Source organism: Hevea brasiliensis, chromosome 9 (genome assembly GCF_030052815.1).
Source record: "Hevea brasiliensis isolate MT/VB/25A 57/8 chromosome 9, ASM3005281v1, whole genome shotgun sequence".
Taxonomy (NCBI): Eukaryota; Viridiplantae; Streptophyta; class Magnoliopsida; order Malpighiales; family Euphorbiaceae; genus Hevea; species Hevea brasiliensis.
In genome coordinates, this window is record NC_079501.1 from 76,552,376 (window position 1) to 76,561,662 (window position 9,287).

Genomic DNA, 9,287 nt, shown 5'->3' on the forward strand with positions numbered 1-9,287 from the left:
ACTGCATTGCATACATGGTAGGACTTAGGATATCTTGTATTTTGTACTTTTGTTGTAAATTTGAAATTCGGCCCTGTATTTAGTAATGTTATGAAAGCTCTAAAGTTTGTAATATTTTATACATATTAAATAACATGGAGATTTTCTGTATATATTTAAATTATTATGGACTGTATTATGGAACTGTTTAATGACTGTAAAAGTCTATTGACTTTACTGAGAAATAGAGACTTTGAAATGTTTGATATTTTGATGTTATCATATTGAACTGTTTTCAACAGGTTTGGAAGGACAGTTTTTCCAAAATACAGACGGCACCTTGCAAAATTTTTATTACCAGTCTTGAAACACTGATTTTATTAAAGTACAAAAATAGTATCAGCATGATATGAATATTACATAAAAGACTTCTTAAAATCAAATTGAGTTCAAGAAATGAAATAATCACAGACTAGGTGTTCCGGCACGCCATGTAGCACGCCTTGCTCGGCTATTCTGTAGACGAGTGAGGGGTGTTACAAGTTAGTCATCTAATATTTATTGAGCATCAATAATAATTTGCGCATCAATGCAACGTATTTGTATTCTACTACATTAAAACAATTCCAAACTTGACCAAACACCTTGTAAGCTTCAAAACACAAACCAATCTCAAGGTAAAAAATATTAACATACTATTAGCTTATAATAACTCATAACAGATACATGCATCAACAATAATTTCCTAATTCCATCAAACCCTAAAGCATGATAAGATCGTTTCAAATGCCTGAAAACCCCAAACCAACATTTAGGATTTATTAGATATGGGCTAACTAGCTAAAAAGAACTTACAATGGACGCATGCATTCAACATATAATAAAACCCATGTAAAATTGAAATCATTTCTCACTTTAGTAAAAGCTCATAAAGCATATCTCCCTCTTTAATTTAAAATCATACTTTCATTCATATGAGGACATCATTTGGAGCTAAAATTTGGAGAGTCCCTACTAAAATCTTACATGCATGTTAAACTCCATTAAACCCTTATAAAATAGAGCATTTCTTACTTGAATAAAAAACCATATGACCCATACTCCTTTTAGAAGTTAAAATCATACATTTTACTTTGCTCAAACACTTCATATCAAACCACTAAAGGAAAATTTTCATTAAAACTACACATGCAATAAGAAAAGTGTTTACTTCTTTGAAGTTTTGAAACTTAGACTCTATTTACATGAACTTGCCCTATGGTAGGGTTCAACTCCCACTTATAAGAAAACATTCAGTTGATTAAATATAACCCAAGAAAAAGGAAGGATGGAAAGGAACTGAGATTTTGGGTGTCAACCATACCAGGGTAGAGAAAATTAAAGAACTTTGCTTAATTTTCATCTATTTAGGTCTAATTATACCCATAACACCTAAGGCACTTTCGATAGCCGAAAGTCCTACTGTTTTCCAAAGAACACTCTATCCCTAAATCTCTTTCTCTAGCATTATACCCAAAACATCATCAAGACATTTATTACCATATCAACTCATCTTAGAAACCATAGGTTTCACTAGAATTCCCAAGCAAGGTAAGAATTCAGGCATCGAAAACTTGGTGAATGTTACATTCTCCCCCCTAGAAACATTTGTCCCCAAATGTTAAATAACTAAAAGACATAGCTAAAACAAGTGAGGATATTGTTGTAGCATGGAATTACGGGTCTCCCATTAATATTCTTCCATGTTATGGTGACTCCAAAGGACTTTAACCATCAGTATCTCTTTATTCCTCAATCTTTTGATATGTGAATCCACAATTCAAATAGGTTGCTCAATATAAGAAAGTTCTTTTGAAATTTCCATTTCTAGCTTGCTTATAACCTTGTTCAGATTTGACACAAACTTCTATAACATTGAAACATGAAAAACTGGATGAGTTTTCTCCATCCCTGGTGGTAAAGCTAGCTTGTAAGATACATTCCCTAATCCTATCTAGTACTTTATGCGATCCTATGTACCTTAGGCTAGCTTGCCTCTCTTTCTAAACTAGATCACACCTTTCATAAGAGATACCTTTAGAAGTACTGTATTACCTTCTTGAAAACCACTTCTTTCTTATAAAGATCAACGTAACTCTTTTGTTTACTTGCTATTGCCATCAATCTTACCTTGATTAAAGGCATCGCCTGATTGGTGATCTTTACCAATTCGGTACCTGCTAAAGCTCATTCACCTTCTTCTTCCAACATCCCAGAGACCTACATTTCCTCTCATACAAAGCTTCATGTAGTGCTATTTTAATGCTAGAGTGGTAGCTATTATTGTATGCAAACTCGACTAAGGGGAGATACTTCTTCCATGATCCCTCAAAGTCGAGCACACACATCTTTAACATATCCTCTAGGGTCTGTATGATCCTTTTTTACTGTTCATCTATTTAAGGATGGAAAGCGGTATTGAAATCTAATCTAGTGTCCATTTTATTTTGGAGACTGCACCAAAACCTTAATGTGAACTGTGATCCCTTATCTGATACTATTGTTATTAGAGCTCCATGGAACCTTACTATCTTTGCAACATACACATGAGCCATCTTATCCATAGAGTATTCAACCCTTATAAGGATGAAATGGGCAGTGAGCTTGTCCACTATTACCCAGATCAAGTCATGTCTATTGGAGGCTACTAGTAACCCCAAAATAAAGTCCATGGCCACATTTTTCCATTTCCACTTTGGAATAGGTAGTAGGTTAAACATCCCTACTGATTCTGATGCTCTAGCTTTACCCTTGACACACCTCACATGTAAACACAAACTGTGCTATCTCCTTTTTCATAAAAGGCCACCAATACACATTTTTCAAATCCTGATGCATTTTGGTGGTTCCAGGATTTATGCTATATATAGAATTATGAGCTTCTTTCATAATGTTTCCTTTAAACTTGACATCATCAAGCACACACATCTTGCCATACCTCAGAATCCCTTTATCATCAAACCTGAACTCACTATTCTTACCCTTGTAAATTGCTTGCACTATCCTCACTAACACTGGGTCTTTATGCTATTTTTTTTGCCATTTGTCTCAAATACATTGGTGCTACTTTCATTTATGTTATACATGTACCTCTAGATAATAACACCAACTGCATCCCTTCACTTAGCAACTAGTGCAACTCCCTTACAATAGGTCATCTTGTAATTGAAATGTGAGTTAAACTGCTAAATGACTTTCAGCTAAAGGCATTTGCAACTATATTTGCCTTACCCAAATGGTAATGGATGGTGCAATTACAATCACTATATAGTTTCAGCATCTTCTCTATCTCAAATTTAGCTCTTTCTAGTTAAAGATGTATTACAGACTCTTATGGCCTATGAAAATCTCATACTTTGCCTTATAAAAGATAATGTCTGCACATCTTAAGGGCAAAAACTATAGTTGCCATTTCTAAATCATGTGTGGGATAGTTTTCTTCATACTTCTCTTACTATTTTGAAGTCTAAGTTATCACTTTGCCATTTTGCATAAGAACACACCCTACCCACCTTAGAGGCATCACAATACACTATGAAATCTTTATTGCCAAAAGGCATAGCTAACATTGGTGCTGTAACTAAACTTTCCTTCAACTTCTAGACACTCTCTTCACACTATTTTGTCCATTTACACTTTATGTTCTTTTGAGTCAACCTAGTCATTGGCGTATCTGTCTTAGAGAAATCTTACACAAATCTCCAATAATATCTATCCAAACCTTGAAAGATCTTGATTTCTATCACTATAATTTGCCTTAGTGAATTTGCCACCACTTTAACTTTCTTAGGGTCCACTTCAATACCATTTTCTAGCACTATATGTCCTAAGAAATATATACTCTTTAACTAGAATTGACAGTTGAAAAACTTTGAAAACAACTGATGCTCCCTTAGAGTCTAGAGAACTACTCTCAGATATTGTGCATGCTTCTTTAAGCTTTTAGAATACATTAAAATATCATTAATGAAGATGATCACAAAGCGATCCAAAAAAGGTCTGAATATTTTGTTCATGAGATCCATGAATTTAGATAGGTGATACACTTGAATTATATAGATTTTTTAAGCACATTTGTATACTATCTCATAGCATTTAGGTAAGTAATCTCATGCATAGTAGTTGATTTCATTAGTTTTTGTAATTTTTATTGTCAAGCTCTTAATTCCATGTTTTTTGCATCATTTTAGGTGTTTAGGTGAAGCGCCAGGGCATAAGAGTTCGGAAGGAAACTTGGAAATGCCAAAGGATTGAGAGAAGCTGTTGATACACCTTACACAGGTCATGTAAGCAAAGCCACAAACCATGTAACCTTTTGCCAGATGAAAGCCAGAGAGCCAATAGAGGAACAAAAGTACACGAGTCATGTAATTGGACCCGTGTAAGTCTCTGCCGGGCCAGGCTTGAAGAACTTCCAGAAGAAGAAAAGTACATGGGTCGTGTAACCAGGTTCGTGTAGCCAACGCAGACCCATGTAAACCTCTGTGCCAATGCAAAACTCCACCATTCTGCTCCAGTAAGTTACACGGCCCGGGGCCTGTAGTGACACACGGGCCGTGTATCATGCAGCAACCAGTTTCCTAACCCGAATTCCTGCTCTTGTTTACACATTCAAAATAGACTCCTGAGGCTAATTGGACTCAAAATGACCTAACCCTAGAACAACAATTATAAATAGAAGCAGAAAATATCAAGAAAAGGGGGATCAATCTTTTTATAGAGCCTTTTAGGAGTTTCAGAAGAGTGCTCGCTTCTGCACTCCTTCAGCCGTTTTGAGGAGAAGAATATCAGTATCAAGGAGGAGTTTTTCAGCTGAAGTTCTAGAAAATCAAAGCTGCAAACCCTCTTCGGTTCTTTCATTCCATTTCCTTAAACGGATTTTTATTGTTCTTTGCTTCATTTTTATTATGTTTGCTGAACTCACCATGAGTGAGTAACTTCCATATTTTGGAATTGGGAGAGTAATGCTTGTAATCATTATTATGGATAAACATTAAGTTTTATTTATTGAATTTGAGATTTGTTCTTTGATTTAATTTCTTGTGATCTTAATGCATGCTATGTGTTGGTACCCACCTAGTATTGATTATAGATATTAATTGAAGGACTGAAAGGTGAAGATTAATATTAGAAATCAAGATTTTAAACCTAGGAAATCTGACCTAGAGATAAGCTGATAACCTTTATGGAGTTCCAAAATTAATCAAAGATCTTACGGGGTTTTAATTAATTTAATCACCACGAAAGTAGAGTTTAGGTTAATTCAAACACACCTTGGGTGCCTTGAGAGAGGACCTAAGATATCTTAGGATTAATTTCCATCAAGGCAACTGATTCTCAATCCAATGAATAAACGAAGTCACATCCATAGTGAGATTCAAGTGTGAAATCTTAATTCCAGAATCATTTCAAAATAGATTATCCAATTCAGATTTATTATCCTTTTTATCCCAGCTTTCAAAATAGGCAAATTTCACTTCCCCGTTATATTCGACTGCCTAAACAGCCAAGATTACTGTGTAGATTGGTACTTATTAATCACATTCCTCGTGGGATGATACTTTACTCACTACTTTAATACTTGTTAGTGATCCATGCACTTACAGGGTTGTAAAACCAGTGAAACAAGTTTTTGGCGCCGTTGTCGGGGAATTTGGCTTTAGTAATATTGAGCGATAAGCAATTTAGCTAATTTAGGCAATTATATTTATTATCTAATTTTATTTAATTTGTTTTATTTCTTTTCTTTTCTCTTAGGTTCCTGACCTGGTATATGACCAGAACAAGGCTAGAAGAAGAAATCTTGGACTGTGATCCCGAAATAGATAGAACTCTGAGAGCCATTAGGAGGGAAAGGAAACATTAAGAGCACGATCAAAAAAATCCCAAAATTTCAACCATGCCCGATAATAATGACAGGCCAAGACTCTTGAGAGACTATGGAGCTCCATCTGTTCAAGGATTTCAGCCCAATGTCATAAGACCCACAGTGGAAGCCAACAACTTTGAGTTAAAACCAGCATGGCTTCAAATGATTCAACAAACCCAGTTTGGAGGTTCACCAATAGAAGATCCACACTATCACCTCCAGTGCTTTCTTGCCCTATGTGACACGTTTAAGATGAATGCAGTGTCTGATCAAGCCATAAGACTCAGAGCATTCCCATTCTCCCTTTGAGATATAGCAAGGAAGTGGTTACTTTCTCAACCAGTTGGAACGTTCACCACTTAGGAAAACCTCTCACAAGCTTTTCTAGCAAGGTATTTCCCACCTGCAAAGATTGTAAGACTGAGGCTTGAGCTCAACACCTTCAAACAAAAGGAGGGTGAATCACTCTATGACACATGGGAAAGATATAAGGACCTATAGAGGGAATGTCCACACCATGGCATAGAGGATTGGCTACTGGTGCAAAATTTCTATAATGGGTTACTACCCTCTACAAGGAGCACAGTAGATTCAGCTACAGAAGGTGGCCTAATGGAGAAAACAGTGACACAAGCACTTGAACTTCTAGAGAGGGTCGCATATCATAATTATGAGCGGTCAAATGAAAGAGGAACTATAAGGAGAATAGCAGGAGTCCTAGAAGTGGACGCCTTAAACATGATAAATGCTCAATTTGATAAGCTCACAAAGAGACTCGATAGAATGCAAGCTAATGCAGTTGGTATAAGCAACCAGTATTGCGATGACTATGGAGGAGGATATACAATCTCAGAATTCAATAGCTTCAATGAACCCTCCATAAAACAAATGAACTATCTCAATAACGGGGGAAACTTCAACCAGAGGCAGCCTAACAATCAATATTCAAACACTTACAACCCTGGATGGAGGAACCACTCAAATTTCTCATGGTCAAACCAACAGAATTAGCCAATAAACAAACAAAAGGGGTACAAACCACTAGCACCCCCTGGATTTCAGAATAGAGGCCAAAACTTTACACAACCACCACCGCCTCCTTAACCTTAGCAACCTAAACCGAAGATGACCATGGAATCCATGATTGAAGGTTTCCTAGTAGCTCAACAATAACAGAATGAATTGATTAAACAGCTGACTTCCAAATTTGGACCAACTTGCTACCCATAACAAGATGCTAGAAAATCAAATTGCTCAACAAGCAAGTTCTTTAAGAAAGGCTGCTAGTAAACTACCTAGTCAACCAGAGATGAACCCAAGGGAGCATTATAAGGCAATTACATTGAGGAGTGGGAGAACTCTAGCATAACCAGAAGAAGAACCGACAGAGGAAACCTCAGAAAAATCTAAAAGCCAAGCAGAGAAAAGGGAGGAAGAAGCCAAGAAAGATCAGGAAGAGGAAGCAGGGAAGAAAAAGAAGTTACCAGAGCCATACCAGCCTCCCCTACCTTTTCCTCAGAAATTTCAGAAAGCCAAATTGGACAAGCAGTTTGGGAAGCTTTTAGAAGTTTTACAGAAACTTTATATCAACATTCCCTTCACTGAAGTACTCTCTCAGATGCCATCCTATGCCAAATTTCTTAAGGAAATTCTGTCAAAGAAAAGAAAAATGGAAGACTATGAGACAGTTGCTCTAATAGAGGAATGCAGTGCCATACTGCAAAACAAACTGCCTCCAAAGTTGAAAGATCCAGGAAGCTTCTCCATACCCTGCCTCATTGGCAACAAGAAAATAGACAAGGTCCTCTGCGATCTTAGGGCAAGTGTGAGTTTAATGCCTCTATTAATATGCCAAAAGCTGGAGATCAGAGAACTAAAGCCCATGACAATTTCACTGCAATTGGCTGATCGATCTGTTAAATATCCCTATCATCTTGGGAAGACCATTCTTGGCAATCGCTGGAGCAATCATAGATGTCAAAAATGGGCGACTAACCCTCAAGGTAGGAGAAAAAGAAGTGGAATTCAACTTGTTTGACACAATGAAACACAAATTTGAACTTGATGAATGCTTCAAGGTTGACATAATTGACAAACAAGTTGAAGAGGAATTTCATAAGATACGTCCTAAAGATCCTCTTAAAGCATGCATTGTACACAGCCACACAGCGAATAATGAAAACACAGAAATAGCAGCCTGTGTACAACAGTTAGCAGCTCATCCATCCCTACCCTTAGCTCAAGCTTTCAAGATGGAAAAGTTGAAGGAGGAACAAACCAAAAGCAAACTAGAGAGCACCACTGAACAGGTAGAGCTTAAACCTCTCCCCTCCTCACTAAGGTACGCATTTTTGGACTTAAACTCTAAATATCTTATTATAATCAATGCTAGCCTATCTAAGATAGTAGAGGAAAAATTGCTAAGAGAACCTAGGACCCATAACAAGGCCATAGGGTATAAAATAGAAGACTTGAAAGGGATTAACCCCTCGATTTGCATGCATAGGATACCTATGGAAGAAAACAGTAAACCCATTATCGAGCACCAAAGAAGACTTAGCCCAAACATGAAAGAAGTAATCAAGAAAAAAAATTTGAAAATATTAGATACAGGTATCATATACCCAATTTCTGATAGTAAATGGGTTAGTCCAGTACATATAGTTCCTAAGAAGGGTGAGACAACTGTTATCCAAAATGCAAATAATAAACTGATCCCTACTAGGGTAGTCACCGGTTGGTGAATGTGCATAGATTATTGGAAATCGAACAGTGCCACCAGAAAAGACCATTCTCCTCTCCCTTTTCATTGACCAAATGTTAGAGAGGTTAGCGAAACACTTTTACTTCTGTTATCTAGATGGGTACTCGGGATGCTATCAAATTCCTATTCACCTAGAAGATCAAGAAAAAACCACATTCACTTGCCCTTATGGAACCTTAGCATATAGGAGAATGTCTTTTGGTCTTTGCAATGCCCCTGCCACTTTCCAAAGATGCATGATGGCTATTTTTTCTGATTATATTGAAAATATCATGGAAGTTTTTATAGATGATTTTTCTGTCTATGGAACTACTTTTAATGATTGCCTAGCTAATTTATCTAAGGTGTTGCAAAGATGTGAAAAATCAAACCTGGTCCTAAATTAGGAAAAATGCCACTTTATGGTAAGGGAAGGTATAGTTCTAGGACATTTGATATCAGAAAGAGGAATTGAGGTTGACAAGGCAAAAATTGAGATCATTAAAAACATGCCACCACCAACATTAGTCAAGGGAGTGTGAAGCTTTTTGGGACATGTAGGGTTCTATAAAAGATTCATTAAAGAATTTTCCAAAATAGCTAAGCTACTTACCAACCTGTTAAGTCAAGATGTTCCCTTTGATTTTGATGAGTGTT

At 36.6% G+C, this 9,287-nt stretch overlaps 1 non-coding gene across 1 annotated transcript; it reads right to left on the reverse strand.

The window, feature by feature from the left end:
* Positions 1–6,304: 6,304 nt before the first annotated feature.
* On the reverse strand, positions 6,305–6,411 carry LOC131183563 (small nucleolar RNA R71). The gene has a single exon (XR_009151610.1). It is a non-coding gene; the product is annotated as a small nucleolar RNA R71 (small nucleolar RNA).
* Positions 6,412–9,287: the final 2,876 nt, after the last annotated feature.